The sequence below is a fragment of the Acinonyx jubatus genome, chromosome D3 (genome assembly GCF_027475565.1).
Source record: "Acinonyx jubatus isolate Ajub_Pintada_27869175 chromosome D3, VMU_Ajub_asm_v1.0, whole genome shotgun sequence".
In the NCBI taxonomy this organism is placed as follows: Eukaryota; Metazoa; Chordata; class Mammalia; order Carnivora; family Felidae; genus Acinonyx; species Acinonyx jubatus.
Window position 1 is genome coordinate 17280630 of NC_069392.1, and position 18014 is coordinate 17298643.

Below are 18014 nucleotides of genomic sequence, written 5' to 3' on the forward strand. Positions count from 1 at the left end.
CCACACATGTACATTCTATATATAAATGTCAAATGGCTCGGTCACATTCCATGTACCATAGCGTAACCTGCTTTTTCATTCCCTGATAGGTGTGTGAGTGTGTGTGTGTGTGTGTGTGGACATCTTACCCTGTTTCAATAGCTGTTCATTGTTTCGATCAATTGATGCACTGGCTCCTTTCATCAATACTTTCTTGGTGATTGGTCAGGTCATTTCCAACTTGTTGACTATAATAAATACACCAATCACACTTGTCCAATTGTCTTCTTGAGCCGAATTCCTGCGAACACACTTATTATTCAGAGGGTCTCCTGGTCCCTTTTCAGGTCTCGGCTTGGAGACCAGCTTCCCAGAAGCCTCCCCTGCCCCTGGGGGGACTGCTCTCAGCCCCCTGGGCTCCCTTTCTATCCACAGTGGCATCTGTTGCCCTTTCCTGTTAGGGGGTCTCTCTCCCTTACACTGGAAACTCATTTGGGGAAGGAACTACATTTTTGTCCCCTGCTCTGTCCCCAGAGCTAAGTGCCTGACTCCTTGTCTGCATCATTAGCAGAATAAACAAGATTAGCAGACAACCAGGCAGCGTGTTCGTCTCTGGCTACTTAATTCTCGGGACAACCCTGCCAAGTAGGTACTGTTCCTGCCCTCCTTCTACCGATGAGGAAACTGGGACACAGAAAGGTTAAGTCACTTGCCCTAGGCCACACAGCTGATAGGTGGGAGAGCTGGGAATCCAACCAGACTGGCTCCACAGCCCGGACTCTTGGCCCCCAGACTAAAGAGCTAACAGAAGTGGCCACTTTGTGCATGGCCCTGTGTCAGGTGCTTTCTCTGGAGCAAGGCACGCAAACTTCCAGCAACGTGTGTGACATCTCATGTTACAGGTGAGAATGCTGGGGCCCCGGGGCCGACGGAGGCCTGCTCGAACCCAGATCTGTGTGATCCCATAGCTAAGGCTACCAAAAATAACTTGTGTAGAAAGGAAAAGAGAAGGGGAGGAGAAAGGGGAGAGAGAGAAGGAGAGAGGGAGGGAGGGGCAGAGGCTTGGGCAGGTGTGGGAACACGTCTTTCACCATCTGACCATCTGTAGAACCTCTCCTTCCTCTCCCTACGATCCTCGACTGTTAGTTCGGTGAGATTGACACTTGGAAACGACCGTCTCTTTCATTCCCTAGATACAAACTGGAAGCACAGAGAGGTTAAGTCACTGTCCAAAGTCACACAGCATCCTAGAGTCAGAAGTCAGACCCAGCCTGACTCCAAACCTCTCTCCTCCCCGCTCTGCCAGTCTTGCCCAGAGGACTTAGAGCGTCTCATCCACGCCTTTACTGTACAGATGGGAACATTGGGCCCATTGAAGGCAAGGGATGCCTCCAAGGTCACCCAGAAGTTACCAGCAGAGCAGCAGCCCCAGAGCATCCTGGTCCAAAGGTGAGGATATTCCCACAACGCAGTACAGATGCTGTGTGTCCTGTACGTCACCACCTAAAGGTCTGTCATTAACAGAGACCGGTGGTTCTCAAAGTACGGGTTCTGGACCAGCCGCTGCTGCCTTGCCGCGGAACTTGTTAGAAACGCAAGCTTGCAAGCCAGGCCCGTCTGCAGCCCTGGGGAACCAGAACCTCGGCAGGCTGGGCCCCGTGAGCTGTGTGTTCGAAAGGCGCCAGGGGATACTGATGCTTGCTCAAGTTTGAAAACCACCCATACGGACATTTCCAGTAGGAATAAATCCTGGATCCCGGAACGAGTTACCTTGTCAGTCTCTGGAATGGTGGTTAAGAGCAGGGGCCCTGAAATCAGACAGAGCGGATTGGACTGAATCCTTCTCTCCTACCGTGAGCTGTGTGACTGAGGCATGTCCTCTCTCCTCTCAGAGCCATAGTTTCCTCATCTGCTGGGGACTGAGGGGGACTGGGAGGGGGGAGGAGAGGACGGGGAGGGGAGGAGGAAGTGCAGGAGGAAGAGGAGACAGGGGAGGAGGAAGAGGGGGGAGGGGGAGGGAGAGGAGGAGGCAGTGGAGAAGGGAGAGGGGACGGGAAGGAGACAGGGAGAGGAGAGAGAGATGGAGGGGGAAGGGCAGAGAAGGAGAAGGAGGGGGAGGAGGGAGAGGAGACAGGGAGGCAACCTCTGAGGAAGATCTGGAACACTCAGGATATCCAGGATATCCCGGAGGGGGAGCGGAGCCCGGTGAATCCAGCCTCTGGATGGATTTATGGAAATTGCCTCTTCCTCCTTCACTGGATGTTGGACGCCGTTAATGCACGTCCCCTGGACGCCTCTCACCTCCCAAGCCAACCCCAGGCTGTGATGAGATTTGGGTTTTATCGGCTGGGAGATCCGACAGAGTGAGGACTCCGGGTTTCAGGCCAGAGGAGCCCCCCACCCCAAGCCCAAGGTAGAGGTCAGAGCACACAGCCCCACGCGGACCCCCAGTGAGAAGTCGGAGGAGTCCGGCTGACCCCGGCCAATCAGAAGCCACAGGTCTCGGGCCACCATTCTGAACGTGGCTGAGGAGTTTGGCCATTTCTTCCTCGGAGTAAAAAGCGTTGGGGGAGGAGGGGGGGGCTGGGGAGTTGTTTGTTGTTGTTGCTTTTAAATAGGATTCTGAAATCTAAGGCCTAACATCGGGCTCCTGGGACCTGCGAGAGAGGTGGTGGCAAAGAAGCCTCTGTTTATCCCCTTGGAAACTGTGTGTTTCCAAGATGGCGGATCAAGCTTCATCTTCTACCCAAACCCAGTTGGTTGACCCTGGAGTCCTGGAGCTCTGCGTTAAAGGAAATGTGAGGCCGCATCTAGGACTGGCTGGAAAGAGCACCGTCACCCACTGGCAGCGCCTACCTTGGACCTAAAGGAAGGTCCCACTTTGTCATCCCACTCTGTCCTCCAACGAAAGCCCATCCCACTGGCCGCGGAGGCTGGGGGACTGGTGCCAGCTCTGCCTTATCTTACCCCACGTGTTGGCTGACTCTAGTATAGATAAACATATCTTTTAAATTTATTTTTTAATGTCTTTTGGGTTTTTTTTTTTTTTTTTTTTTTTGAGACACAGAGAGACTGATTGCAAGCAGGAGAAGGGCAGAGAGAGAGACACACAAAGAATCGTAAGCGGGCTCCGGGCTCCAAGCGGTCAGCACAGAGCCCAAGGCGGGGCTTGAACCCACGAACCATGAGATCGTGACCCGAGCCAAAGTTGGACGCTTGACCGACTGAGCCACCCAGGCAGCCCTCGATAAACTTCTATCTTAATTCCCACAGCCCTTGGTATGTTTCGGGTTGATTTTTAGTGTTCACAGATTCTCAACGCTCTAGTTAAAGCAAATGGTTTCCTTGTTCCGATTAACAGCTGCAGAACTAGGTTCGCCAGAGAGGCTCTCAGACCACAGGAGGCCCGGGAAGACGCTTTCTGTGACACAAAGGATTCCCTATAAATCCAAACTGTGCCTACTTTGGACTTTAAGAGGTAGACAGACCATACCTCTGAGAGCCCCATTTCAGCCGTGTGGCCTTGGGCAAGGCGTTCATCGTCTCTGGTAGGTTCGCTGCTCCTGTGACTCGTGAGATGGGGAGATTATCCAGGATTACCCAGGTGGACCTAGAGTAATCCAAGCATTTCAGAGGAGGAAGGCAGGGAATCAGAGCTGGGCGAGGAAGGAAGCAGACGTCTCAGTGTGTGGCCACAAGCCAAGGAGAACAAGCAGCCTCCGCCCTGGAAGACACAAGGAACGGATTCTCCCTGAAGCCTCCAGCAGTCTTGATCGTAGCCCCTTCAGACTCATTTTGGACTTCAGACCTCCAAAACGGTGGGGGTATAAATCTGTATTGTTTTAGGGCCACTAAATTCGTGATTATTGGTAGGGCGGCAGTAGGAAATGAACACAAGGGCTGTTCCAGACACCAGAACGCTGACCTTGGTGGCAGACAGATCTGGGTTTGAGTCCCCGCTCCACTGGCTATAGCTGTGTGACCTTGCTCCATTTCCTAACCTCTCTGAGTCTCGGCTCTCTCCTCCGCACACGGGAATAATAAAAGACCTACTAGCTCAGACTGCTGTTGGAAAGATGAAATGAGTGGATGCACACGACAGGCTTAGGACAGAGTCTGGCACGCAGCACTCAATGAATGTTGGATCGTTTTCCTCTTCTACTGGGCACTGAGAGGCCGACATTCCCAAATGCAGGCCCTCTAATCATCCCTGGGGCACTACCGGAGCCACCTTCCTGATGTTCCCTTTTGTTCCATGGCATTCCCCCGCTCAACAACATTTCATGGCTCCCCAGTACCTACCCTCGTCTCCCAGGAAGGAGAAAATTAAAGGGATAGCAGAGCTGGAAGACTGCTTGAGACCCCAACCCTTCAGATGCTGATTGAAATACTGCTTTCTCCGGGCAGGGTTAGCAAGACGGGAGAGGGGAGCACTGTGCAAGGATCGCCAGACGTTTGTAACACCCTCAGCCAAAAATGGTCCCGGAAACGTGATGTGTGTCTGTGCGGTAGGTGTTCAAGCAACAGCGGCAAGAGTTAATCCCTCTGTCCGGTAGACCAGGCTCAGGGACGGAGGGGGAAGGAGGGTTCCTCGAGCTCCTGAGGTTTGTCTGTGGTGGAAGGAAGGAACACAGAAGTGAGAAGTTGACTTTGGGGAACCGAGAAGGAGGAGGAGCTAGGGGGGAACTGGCAGCCCAGGAGACTTTGCCTGCTTGGCAAGTATCCAGCCCCCTGGGCTTCCGTCCAGGCTGGGAAGGGTTAACAGCACTGAAAGGGAGTGGCTTGTGGGGGCGGGGAGGGGACAAGGAAGGGGGGGGGGTGGACAAGGAGTGAGGAAGCCCTAACTCTGAGGCCAGGGGAGGGGGCTTCCTGGTGGGGGTGGATGAGGCTCCCCTGTGAGCTGGACCCTGCCGGCACAGCTCCTCCTACTGAGACAGAGATATTTGCAGGAGCGGGAGACTACCCTGGATGCCTGGGAGGGGTGGGGGCCCCAGCAGGGGTGTTGCAGCCCGTGTCTCCAGGACAGGGATGGGAGGGCTCGGAGCCAGCTTGAGACCCCTTTTCCAACCCAAGCTGGCCTTTCCCCAGTTCTCGAGTGAGGCCTGACTGCTCGCAGCTGTTGCTTGGGTCTGGGAAACCTTCCCTTTCCCAGGGAGTAGAACAGAGCGGCCCAGAGAGGGTTAGCAGCCGCTCAAAGTCACACAGCAAGTCCTGAGCAGCCAACTCTCCCAGTTCCCAGAGAACGCCTCCGCTTCTACACACACACACACACACACACACACACACACACACACAGATGGGTTCAGTGGCCTTGCCCTGCCCATCTCTCCAGCTGCATAGCCTACCTCTTCCCCTCCTACTCTGACCCCATCATGTACTTTCGAATCTCCCACCTTTGCTCCAGCTGCCCCTTCTGCCAGAAATACCCCCCCCCCCCCTCCGCTTCCCACCTACCTGGGAAAGTTGGTCACCCCTTCTGCCTGGGAGGTCAGTACTTGGCCAACGCGTTCATCTTTTCTCAAATCGCACTGCCTTTCCAGCCTGCCATGTATGCATCTGTCTCCACCCCTGGATTGCTGGACCTGACCCGCACTGGAAATGTTTGGTGGGTCGAGCCAGCCTCCATGCCCGCACCTCCCTCTCGGGGGCCAGCTGTTCCTGTGAACTCCTGGAACTAGACCAGAAGCACCAAAGCCACTCCATTTTAGGGCAGTTCAGCCTGGCGGTCAAGAACACAGACTTTTGAGATCAGAAAAACCTGGGTTTGAATCCCAGCCCCTTCCACTGTTGTCGCTGTGTGAGCTTGAGTCAGGTACTTGCCCTCTCTGGGCTTCCCTTACCCTTTCTATAAAATGGCGATGGTAATTTCTACCCCGCAGAGCTACTCTGGAGGATTCTCTGCGATGAGGCACGTAGCGCATATGACAGAAGGCTGAGAGTAAACGCTTCATAAAAGGGGCTGGCGGAACTCCGTGGGTCATTTCTGAAAGCCTGTCTCCCCCGCCACCCTCCCTCCTGGCTCTGCCCCGGCATCATTTACCAAAGTCCCTGTTCTAAGCTGTGTTCTTTTTTTTATATATTTCTTTGAATGTTTGTTTACTTATTTTGAGAGAGAGATAGCGAGTAGGGGAGGGGAAGAGAGAGAGGGAGACAGAATCCCAAGCAGGCTCCGGGCTGTCAGTGCCGGGCCAGACGCGGGACTTGAACCCGGGAACCGTGAGATCACGACCTGAGCCGAAATCAAGAGTAGGTCGCTTAACTGACTGAACCACCCGGGAGGCCCCTAAGCTGTGTTCGTTCTTAACACACGGAGGAAGTAAAGCCACGCTACCAGGTGCCCAGACTTGCATCCCAGCTCTGCCACTCCCTGGCTGTGTGACCTTGACAAAGTGACTCCCCCTCTCTGAGTCTCGGTTTCCTCCTCTGGAACATGCGGATAGTAATAGTACGTGCCGGGCGGGGCATCGTAGAATTAGAGTTGGCACTTGTGAAGCTCCCAGAGCGGCAGCTGGCAAGCCAGCAAGGCAGTAGTAATGAGACTCGAATTCACCATCTGGGCCGCTTCTTCCTCCGCCCTGTTTCCCTCCCACCATCCACCTCTGACCCCTGCCCCCCACACCAATCTACAAGCGAGGACTTGGCCTCTTTTGCCTTCGCGGTTAGAAAAACCCAAGGCCTCTGGGATCAATGGAATGAGATCCTTCCTTCGACCTGCCTTTGCCCTCAAGCACTTGCAGGGACACAAGTCTTTAGCTTCCTTTTGAGAAGACCCCTTTCTTCCAGAAGGATCTGTAGGGATCCCCCAACATGTGAGAGCATATGGAAAAGCACCTGTTCGGCTAGAGGAGACTGGGAACATGGAGCCACACCCTTCGAGCCCTTGCTGCCCCCGCTTCCCCCCCCACCAGGTTCCCATTAATCCACTGACCCCTCTCACCACCACCACCTTCGGTGGGGTGACTTTTTCACAATATCGTTTTAAACTCACAGAAAGGCAGCAATGGTCCTACCAGGAACTCCTTACTACCTTCTCCCAAAGTCACTGATGATTGCTCTTAGGTCCCATGTGCTCTGTCCCCTCCCTCCCCCTTCTCTCTTCCTCTCTCTTCCTAAACCGCTCCCATGTTGCATATGGGAACACCGAGGCCCTGAACCCCAAGCCCACAGGCTCGTCGAGGGCCCCCAGAGATATTCGGAACCTGAACTCGCAAGCCAACCGACCCCAGAACACCGAAGGGCAACTGAAAACTCAGAATTAATGAACGTCTGATGAAATGTCTACGGTACGTTCGCGAGTCAACTGCCATTTCTCAGGGCTCCTGTCTTTAGAAATAGAAAAGCCCAAGTCACAAGAACACTTTGAATAATTCAGGCTTCAAAAAAGCCCTTACTGTATGGCTTCTTTTCAAACCTTTTCAGATATTTTTATAAGAAATGCGGATGTGTAATGGGATCTGTAGGGACATTTTGAGGTTTGCCATGACGTGGGGTGGGGTCCCCCAAATGTCACAGATCTTGGAACCTTCAAAGCCTTTACAACAAGCTCTCCCGGCCCCAAAGCTCCTTGAATTGCACTCAGATCGGGGCACAGGATGGAGATTTTTCCGTGTATTTTTACAAGGAGGCTGTATGTACCTTTTTATGTGGGTCACACACACAAAAATGTAAAAATCTCAAAAACACGGAAGCAACACAAGGAATTCGTCATAGCAACAGGCCCGCCTCTCCTGTTTTTGAAAAGTGAGCTTCTCCCTCCTCCCCTTAGTGCAGAAAGTTTATTTTCCTGCCGGGGCCTCTGACTCAGCCGCAAGCCCAGAACTCAGCCGCCTCCGAGGAGAGACAGGAGGCGCGGGGGTGTCGTGGACCCGGGCGCGGGTGGGGGACGCCCGAGGGTCCCAGGCCTCGGGTTCCCCTCAACTGACATGTCCTCGAGGCAGCCCGGTGCCCTGGCATTTCTGGTCACCACGCGGGAGCATCACTCCGCACGCATCCGCGTACTTCTCTCTAACGTGGCCCTTCAGAACAGCCCCGTGTGTAGGGCTCCAGCTCTGTAAATATCCGGCCAGCTGGTAAACCCTAGCCAAACAAGACTCTGCTAGGACCACGCCACGATCCAGGGGCTACAGGGGTACCAACTGACAAGTAGGGCGCTCAGGAGTCTGACTCAGGACCGCTCTCTAGCTGGGGCTGTCCCATCAGATGATAAGGGGGACCCTGCCGCGGCCTGAGGGCTTCAACAGAGCGACCGGAGGTGGCTGCGGGTGCCGGTGGTTTTGAGAGCACAGTGCGGGTTTGAATCCTGCCCCACCGATCAGGGAGGCAAGCTGAGGGCAAAGCCCAAGGTTAACACCCGCCCCCCCCCTTCCCACCACCTCCCTCCACCCCCAGTGCGCCCGCCCCCTCCGTGGGTCATGTGTGACATTCCTCAGGCACTCCTCGCTGCCCAAGAACAAAGGAAAGGGAAACACCAATGGTTGACTGATAGAGATCACAGTCCTGCAGGACATTTGTCTCCATCAGTTTGCAACTGTCTTAATGATTTACAAGAAAAAAAGCAATCTCCGGAAACCTATAGACTCAACTCCCCGCAGCCCTAACATCACCCTCCCCTCTATAGGATAGAAAATCTTCTGTAATCTAGCCACTCCTCACAACCCCAGTGCAGCTCTTTCTGCCCATGGGTCCTGTCCGTGTGCTATAATAAAAACACCCTCTTGCACCAAAACACGTCTCAAGAATTCTTTCTTGGCCATTGGCTCTGAACCCCAACACTTCAAACCACATCCCCACCATTCACCAGCTGTGTTACCTAAGGCAGGTGCCTTCACCTCTCTGTATCTCAGTTCTGTCTCATAGATAATCAGTACCAGTGAGCTGTGGCAGAGATGACGTGTGTTAACCATATCATTCACTTAGCATAGCACCTGGCACAGAGCAGAACCTCAATAAATCTTTATCATCTCCTAACCCCTCTCCTTTTTAACACTTTTCGTGACCATCCTGTACAATCAAAGCAACGAAATCAGAATCCAAGCTTCAGCAATTACCAGCTGAGTGTCCCTGGGCCAGTAACAACATGTCCCTAATGCCGATTTCTCATCTGTAAAACGGGGATAAAACTATAAACACATAGCTCGCCTCCTGGCTCATGGTAAGTTCCTAAACACTGGCTGTTATTATCATCAGGGGTCAGAAAGCTAGAGCCCACGAGCCAAATTTGGCCCACTGTCTGTTTTTGTAAATAAAGCTTTATTGGAACACGGCCATACCTATGTAGCTTTCTTGCTACAACGGCAGGGCTGAGTCGTTTTGTTTTTTTTAACGTTTATTTTTGAGACAGAGAGAGACAGAGCATGAACAGGGGAGGGTCAGAGAGAGGGAGACACAGAATCTGAAACAGGCTCCAGGCTCTGAGCTCTCAGCACAGAGCCTGACGCGGGGGTCGAACTCACGGACCGCGAGATCATGACCTGAGCCGAAGTTGGACACTTAACCGACTGAGCCACCCAGGAGCCTCCTGGTTCAGTACGCTTCACATTCCTTTTGTGTGATGTTGGGGCGAGAGAAAGGACACGGTGGGGGGTGGGGGACGCGGCAAGAACTGATCCGGAATTCAGCAAAGGAAACCTGTGAATTATTCACCCCAGAAAGATGGCTTCCTGTCTGGTCCATTCCTTCCTTCGGGAGGCAGGCGCGACAGTCTGCCCTTCCTGGTCGGCCTGATGGGGTCTTTGTCGTGTGGTACAGAGAACAGAGCAAAAAGTAATTTGCGGGCCTCCCAGATCCTGAGGATCTCGGTGGCCACGCTTCTTGGCTTCGTCCCATGCCCGCAGCTGCCCGCCTTGGTTTCCACTGTTCCAGGAGTGTTGGTTCTCAAAACCCTAATTGGCCCTTGATGTCACCTAAAAGACCAGGCTGGACTCAGCCACCCGCGGTCCCTGTCCCGACTGGGGGCCACCAAGACTGGTGAAATCCAGGCCCCCTCATGCCACCGCCCTCTGTCTCTTCAGCTCATTCACCCTTATTTCATTCATTCTTGTTTCTTCGCTGTAGGCGAGGGCCAGGGGACAACTGCCCTGCGGAGATTCGGCAAGTGTTCCCAGGGTAGGTCAGGTCAGGAGAGGATAGGCGTTCCTCCCTGGACTGCAGGCTCCGTGAGGGCTGGGACCAGCCTTGTCCGACTTTCCGCTGAGGCTGTAATCCTTCAGGGACACGTTCAAATGTCAGAGTCTACAAATCCTGTAGTGGGGGAAAGGACATCCTTTTAGGAGTCAAGCTTTTAAGGTGTTACGTAATTATAATGATACAGACGTGAGAACGGCATCTTTTTTTTTCCTGGTTATTAGAATATGGGGCACCTGGGTGGCTCAATTAGTGAAGCGTCTGACTCTTGGTTTCAGCTCAGGTCATGATCTCAAGGTTTGGTGAGTTTGAGCCATGCATCAGGGATTCTCTCTCTCTCTCTCTGCCCCTCCTCCACTCGCACTGTCTCTCTCTCTCTCTCTCTCTCTCTCTCTCAAAATAAATAAACTTAAAAAAAAAAAGAATAGGGGCGCCTGGGTGGCGCAGTCGGTTAAGCGTCCGACTTCAGCCAGGTCACGATCTCGCGGTCCGTGAGTTCGAGCCCCGCGTCAGGCTCTGGGCTGATGGCTCAGAGCCTGGAGCCTGTTTCTGATTCTGTGTCTCCCTCTCTCTCTGTCCCTCCCCGTTCATGCTCTGTCTCTCGCTGTCTCAAAAATAAATAAACGTTCAAAAAAAAATTAAAAAAAAAAAGAATAAAACAGTGATTCTGAGCACCTCCTAGGAAATCCGTGGATGGTCTATGAAGACACTATACACAAATAAAACCACATGCGTGAGTGCACAAGGTTTTCTGGGAAGGGAGTCCAACATTTTCATCAGATTTTCAAACGACCTCCAGGACCTCAAATGGGCATAGATGGGAGACTACAAATCTGATCCATATTTGCATCCCTAATGCCCTCGTACAATGGCTGGTGCCTGACAGGTTCTCGAGAAAGGTTTGCTGGGTCAAATGGCGGTTTGAAACCACCAAGCACCACACTGCCCAATAATCAGATTTCCCGGAGGGCCAAACCCCACTAATCTGGAATCTGGGGATAACTTGAATGGATTCTTTTCTTTCTTTCTTTCTTTTTTTTTAATCATCGGGAAGGAGGAGGTAAATGAATGATATAGACAAGGATGAGTGGCCACGGCCACCAAAGGGCATCCACTGCTGGCCAGCAGTGTTCTCACGAGCTGCTTCTGCCGTGTGCGTTGAGGCGGCCTCCCCAAGGAACTGTGTGAAGGATCCCGGACGGTGGTTGTCGGCACACAAAAGTACTAAAACTGCTTCTCCCGAAAGATATTCTGGGATCGAAATTAGTAATGCCTTCTAGCCGGACTGACTTCTCATGCACCTTAAAATTCTTTCCCCAGACCAGCACAGCTGAGCTCAGACCAGCTAGAAAACGCATACATCTTACAACTCGGGGAAATTCAGGGAATTCGGTAAAGGAGTCCTTCTTTCATGAGTAATAGCACCAGAGGATACAGTGAATGGCACTCGAATGCACCGTAGGGGTGGGTGGTGGGCAGGAAAGGGCACACGGGGACATGAGCTTTTGGTAAGCAATTGGCCAAGAGTCGTAAAAGCATTCACACCCTCGGCTAGAGTAGTTACACTGCTAGACTTCTGTCCTAAGGAGACCATGAGAATTGTGCACAAAGATTTATTCATACAGGTATAGAGCTTAACATGACGAACGATAGCAAAGAAGCTGGAAACAGTTCGGGTGTTCGACAGTAGGTGTTAGGTAGGAAAATCACGCACGCCCATGTGCAATATGAAATCTTGAAACTTCATAAACATTTAAAAACTTCTGCGCTTCAAAGGATCTCCTCAAGAAAAGGAAAAGACAGCCCAGAGAACGGGAGAAAAGATCTGCAAATCACGTATCTGATACGGGGCTTGTATCTAGACTATTCAGAGAACTTGGGTAACTCAATATAAAAAGACAATTCAATAATCCACCTAAAAGCGGGCAAATGATCGGAACAGACATTTCTCCAAAGAGAAATGGCCAATACGCACAGGACGAGAGGCCCAACATCATTAGTCATTAGGGAAAATGCAAATCAAAACCACAGTGAAATACCACTTCCCACCCACGAGGATGGCTGTAGTAACAAGTCCTGGTGAGGATGTGGGGAAACGGGAACTCTCGCACGTTGCTGGTGGGGACGTACGATGACACAGCCACTCTGGAAAGAGAGTCTGGCGGTGCCTCAAAAGAAGAAAACAGAGTTACCCTACGACCCAGCATTCCACCAGGGGTACACGCCCAAGAGAAATGAAAACATACGTCCGCGCAAAAACGTATACGCAAATGCGCGCGGCGGCGTTACTCGTAATCATCGAAAAGCGGAAAATTTGGGAGAGTCGTAGAACAGATTCTCCGGCCATAAAAAAGCAACGAGGTACCGATGACACGCGACAAACACGGATGCACCTTGAAAACACGATGCCGAGGGACAGAAGCCAGGCGCAGAAGACCACATATTGTGTGATTCCGTTTCTATGAAATACCAAGCCGCGGCAAAACTAGAGACAGAAAGTAGATTAGTGGTTGTCGGGGGCTGGGGGGAAGTGAAGAATGACTGCTCCTGCAAGCGGGATTTATTTAAAAAGATTTTTTTAACCTTTATTCGTTTTTGAGAGACAGAGCATGAGTGGGGGAGGGGCAGAGAGAGAGGGAGACACAGAATCCGAAGCAGGCTCCAGGCTCTGAGCCATCAGCCCAGAGCCCGACGCGGGGCTCGAACTCACGGACCGCGAGATCGTGACCTGAGCCGAAGTCGGACGCTTAACCGACTGAGCCACCCAGGCGCCCCTCCTTTTCCATATTTTTAATGAAGCTTGCATCATATTAAAGAATAAACATTTTTTAGCCCAACAGAGGAGACCCGGGAGGGGAGACATCAGGCAGTGTTTTTCTGGAGCCGACTTAGCACAGCCCTCCCAGGGGTGTGAGTACGCTCATGCCCCTGGGATCACAGCTGGGCCCTACGTGGAATGACGTGTGTGACCACGGAGGCTCCCAGCGTCCCCTGCTTTCTGCGGGTGCTGGCGGAGAGGGTAGATTTCTTCCCGGAGGGGAGATGAGGCCAGAGGCTTTGCAAAGTTCTGCGAAGGAAGACAAGCAGATCAAGTCTCTGACAACAGTGAGTAAGGACTGGATATGATGTGGACGAGGCTCTGGACTGGGGTGGGTATCAGGAAGCACGGGTTCAAGCTTCCAGCCCAGCAGGGTGACCTTAGTCAGGTCACCTCCTTTCTCAGGCCTTAGACCCCCCTCTAAAACGAGGGCACCCGGTCCTTCCGTTTCTGGTGGCTTATGACTCTGCGATGTCACATAGGCTACCTCTGTTTCCACCGTCCCTGCGACAGCTGGTAGTTCTTCGTGGACCGCCCCGCACAGCGCCTGTCCCCAGAACCCCAAGGGCCATTCTGCCCCCAAAGGCAATCTCCAAATTGACACAGCACGTGTTTCAAGCCACCTCATCAGAGAAGACTTTCTGCCCAAGGCCGCAGGAGCAAACAGCATCCCCCACCCTCCGCACACCTGAACCTGGTCAAGAGTGAGCATATCTGCTGAGCACCGAGCAGGTAACAGCCACTGCTGTCGTGGCACAAATAAGACACTGCTCTGCTTTCTGGGAGCTTACGGGATGCACAACCACCACCAGTTAACAGACCATCTGTCCCTTGACAGGGGGGTTCACACACGCTACTTTTTTATAAGCTGCACACCAGTCCTTTGAAGCTGAAGCTATAGTTGCGTTTTACAGCTGAGAAAATGGAGACCAAGAGGAGTGAAAAGGGCCCAAGCTCACAGAGCAAACAAGTGGTAAAGTCAGGATTCCAGCCCCGGTGGGTGACCCCTCCAAGGCACCTGTGATTTGGCAGGTGGTTCTTAACTCTACAGTTTGGGCAGAACAAAAGACCTCAAGAGCCACCCAATCTCCAAACTGGATTTCGGAACATCAAACTTGACATTGACTTTGTAGGAGCCAACTGGGAGCTCATACGGGTGAATTCATACGATAAAGCAATATCCCATAATACGGTCAAGACATCAAATCTGTAATGAGTCACAACATGAGGAAAATATGGTTTTTTTCAATTTTTCCCCCCAATTCTGATAATTACACCCAGGAAAAGGTCTTGATTTGGTGCTCACCGGTCTTTAACACCTTCTCCAACACTTGCACGTCTCCCTTTGTAACAAAGAAAGAGCCAGCAAGCATCAGGCTCAGAGCCTTGTGTCTAGCTAAACGATATCTCTCGCTAAAGTTTAAAAACACTGCTTTATTTTCATTGTTCATCAGGGTGATGGTTGGTGGGTATATCACATTTGAGGAAAGTGAAAACTGATCTTCTATTTACTGTCGTCATGTAAATCTTCCTTTGGAGCTACATTTACCGATATTTAAGGAGCACATTTGCTGGCATTTTTAACGAGTAGATTTAAAGATATATATTAAATTCATGACACCATCAAAGTGGTATACAAGCAGGGCAAAAGTGTTTTTTAAAAAAGTGGCGCTGAAACGACTGAGGCTTGAGACATGCTGCCCGATGAAATTAAAAATAACCCAGCCATGTAATTATATTGTCCTGAAAGCATATTGCGAGTTACCTAAATAGCACACATTCATAGTAGCCCATCACTGTTGAAGCACATTTCTGAGGGTTTACGTATGCAGTTGCTTTAGCAACAGGGATATAACTGAATCATATTCGAACCACAAGACATGTGCGCCTGAAGGTCTAATTATTGGAAAATTATAGACCTAAGAAACACAGCTATGCCTCACTGCACACGACAGGGTTGACAGAATACCTGATGGTAGTTGGATAAACCACGTCTCCAGAAGATGTGTGGAAAGGAAGAACCTTGCCCCAACTGTGGCACCCTTAACTACGTGTGGATGCAGAAGCGCATGTATTCATCCGGTCACTCGTCCAACCACTCCTGCAAACGTTTCCTGAGCGCGGTCCGATGCACTGGAAGGACAAAGGACCCCGATGAGCCTCCCCTCCAGAAGGGGGCGCCAGACATCATGCTCAACGTCACGCGCCAGGGTGCCCACCAACTGGGCTCTGAAAAGAGCACCACTCTTTGAAACCATGTAACAAAGGAAGCTGCCTACCCTGGGGGTGGTCAGAGAAGGCTTCCTGGAGGAGGTGACCATCAGGTTGAGGGCTAAAGAAGTAACGGGAATCAACCAGAGGAGGTGGGAGAGGAGAGGGCGGTAAAAAGGCAGGTGCATCCACCTAAGCGGATGGGCTCTCAGGTCCCGTGCACCTCTCATAAGTGAGCGTCTCGCCCTGGTGACATCACCCTGGGGTGACCTTTGCATTCAAAAATGTGTATGTCATTGATCCCTAAATGCAAGCCAGCACAGGGATCCGTTTCTTCAGGGAGTAAATGGCTATCCGATCCCAACACGGCGGGAAAACAGAGAGGGTGAGTGGGTCTCCGACATCAGCCTCCCTCTGGGACTTGAAAGACTGATTTTGCCCGTGAACTCTTCTCACAGGCACCAACTGTAGAGGTCCTCAGCCGGCGCCGCACTTAGGACTCTGGGGAACTTCCGAGCCTGCACGCGCAGGGCCCCTCCAAGACCACAACCGGCTATTAAGTTAGGCTCTCTGGAGGTGGGGCCGGTGACTAATCATGTTTAAAGCTCCTCAGAGGAGTCCAGTGTGTGGCTGGGGCCGAGAACGACACCGGGAACCTAACCGCGGTGGAGGAATCACATCTGCAAAAACTTACTGAGCACCTACCTACTCTGCGCCAGACAGCGGGCTGGGGGCGGGGGCGGGGAGCGTAAGAATCACTGTGGAAGGCTGCACCCACTCTCAAGGATCGCGCTGGAGGTAGGGTGAATATGAAAAGTGCTGTGGTGCGATGAATTGGCTGGGAGATCTCAGCAGATCTGGGTTGGTGCCCCAGAGTGTGCATTTCTGTCGAGCTCCCAGGGTCCGTGCGGGGCCAAGAGCTGCATATGACGGGCAAGGTTCTGCAGGAAAGCTCTCCGACCGGGGCTGCTGCTTCCCACCATTTCTCCACCCCTCTGACAGTCCTGAGCCTCGCCGGGGGGTGATAACAAAGTGGAAGGAAAGAACAAAACGCACCCTGGCAGCCGGCCCGGGTGTGCACCCGTGCTGCCTCCAGGCTCCAAAGCCCCAGGGCAGCGCCCCGTTCCCCCCCTACACGCACCCGCAGAGCGTGGAACAGATCTCAGGAAGAAAGAGAAGGGGCTGGGATGGGAGACGGGGTGCTGGGTAGGTGGTTGTCATAAATAGCACACCATCTGCACGCCCCCGCTGCCTAAGGAGTCCCCCATCTGGGGCCAGAACAAAGGCAGCAACATTCTAGAGGCATCGGAGATCAAAACGGCCTCCGAGGCTCTCCTACAGCGAGTCCTCGCTTCTAATTAATCACTCGTCCTTGGCAAATCAATTGTGTCTGTTTTAAAATCTATGCTCCAAGGGCAAGGGACGGGGTGGAAGTCGGAAGCAAGAAGTTCTCTGGAGCTGACGCTCAGGGCAGTGTATTCTTGGGGAGGGGACCCTGAGGTCAACCCTGACCCACTCAGCAGGGCCAGGAAGGGACCGATCAGGGGGCACAAATGCTTACAGAGGCCAGACTGGTCCCAGAAACCGCTGAATGAATGAATGGGGGTTAGAAGAGGAAGCCCTGGGGACTGGTGCCAAGCGGGGACTGTGGGCCCTGACCCAGTAGGCTGGCGACCCTTCAGTCCCAGTCCCCCGACTCTTGGCAGTCTGTCACTGCCAAGCAGAAATGCCGTCCCGTTTCTGCATTTCTGGAAGATTTGCCAGAAGATGTGGGAGTCAGACCCAGGCAGTCTGGCTCCAGAAAGCATTCTCTTGGGGCGCCTGGGTGGCTCATTCGATTAAGCATCCGACTTCGGCTCAGGTCGTGATCTCGCAGTTCAGGAGTTCGAGTCCCGCGTCGGACTCTGTGCTGACAGCTCAGAACTTGGAACCTGCTTCGGATTCTGTGTCTCCCTCTCTCTCTGCCCCTCCCCCGCTCACAGGCTGTCTCCCTCGCTCCCGGAAATTAACATAAAAGAAAGGAAGCAAGAAAGCATTCTCTTAATTGCATGCAGCCCTTTCTCCCTTAACTCCCACAATGCCCTTCACAGAGCTCTGCACACAGTAGGTGCTCAGGAGAGGTCAACTACCTTGAAACAAGGTCTCCGCGAATTGGATCCACTAGAATTCGATGCTATCCTTTTGACAGATTTTTTTTTAAGCTTCTTTATTTAGTTTGAGAGAAAGAGAGCACGAGCAGGGGAGGGACAGAGAGGACCCCAAGCAGGCTCCACGCTGTCAGTGTGCAGAGCCCGGGGTGGGGCTCGAACTCACAAAGCTGTGAGATCATGACCTGAGCTGAAACCAAGAGTCGGACACTTAACCGACTGAGCCACCCAGATGCCCCTCTTTGGATAGATTTTGTGTTCTGTTTCAAGAACGGGCTCATGGTTTCTGCAGGGGCCGGGTCCTCACCCTGATGACGTCCTCATCATTACGTTGAGTGCGACATCACCCAGGCGCCGTGCGCAAAGAGGAGGCGCCCCCAGCCCCTGCTCCCCTGCTCCCCCTGACTCTGCAGCGTCTGTCTGGTCGCCTTCCGTCCGCGTCCAGCTCTCGGATTCATGCCACCCTCCTGGGACCTAGTTCAAACGTCTCCCCCAGAAGCCTGTCTTAGTGTTTGCCCTTCTCACGCAGCGCAGTTCACCTGAAAGGGGAGCAGGGGGGCTATCTCCCCCAAGCTAGGTGCCGTGGGGCACTATTTAACCCTTCCCCGCCCTAGGACTTGTAAAGCCCTCAGAAGAAGGTTTCCGAAGTCTGGGAGGTGGGGCTTTCACCCGTGAGAATTCCGGTTCCCCACCGGCTTCTCATTACCACGCAGGACATACACCAAGTAAGACAGGCA

The 18014-nt window shown here is 52.7% G+C and overlaps 1 protein-coding gene across 3 annotated transcripts in view; it reads right to left on the bottom strand.

Annotated features, from left to right (window-relative positions):
- Positions 1 to 5556, bottom strand: part of CMKLR1 (chemerin chemokine-like receptor 1) — a 53675-nt gene extending 48119 nt beyond the window's left edge. For 2 of the 3 annotated variants that reach the window (XR_008291410.1, XR_008291409.1), the window contains exons 1-3: positions 5434 to 5556; positions 1071 to 3703; positions 129 to 280 (exon numbers count right to left, since the gene is read on the bottom strand). The gene's annotated coding sequence lies outside the window, so the exon portion shown is untranslated. Of the gene's footprint in view, positions 1 to 128; positions 281 to 1070; positions 3704 to 5433 lie in introns of those variants that run through there. The other variant, XM_053205518.1, reaches the window with a different exon arrangement.
- Positions 5557 to 18014: the final 12458 nt, after the last annotated feature.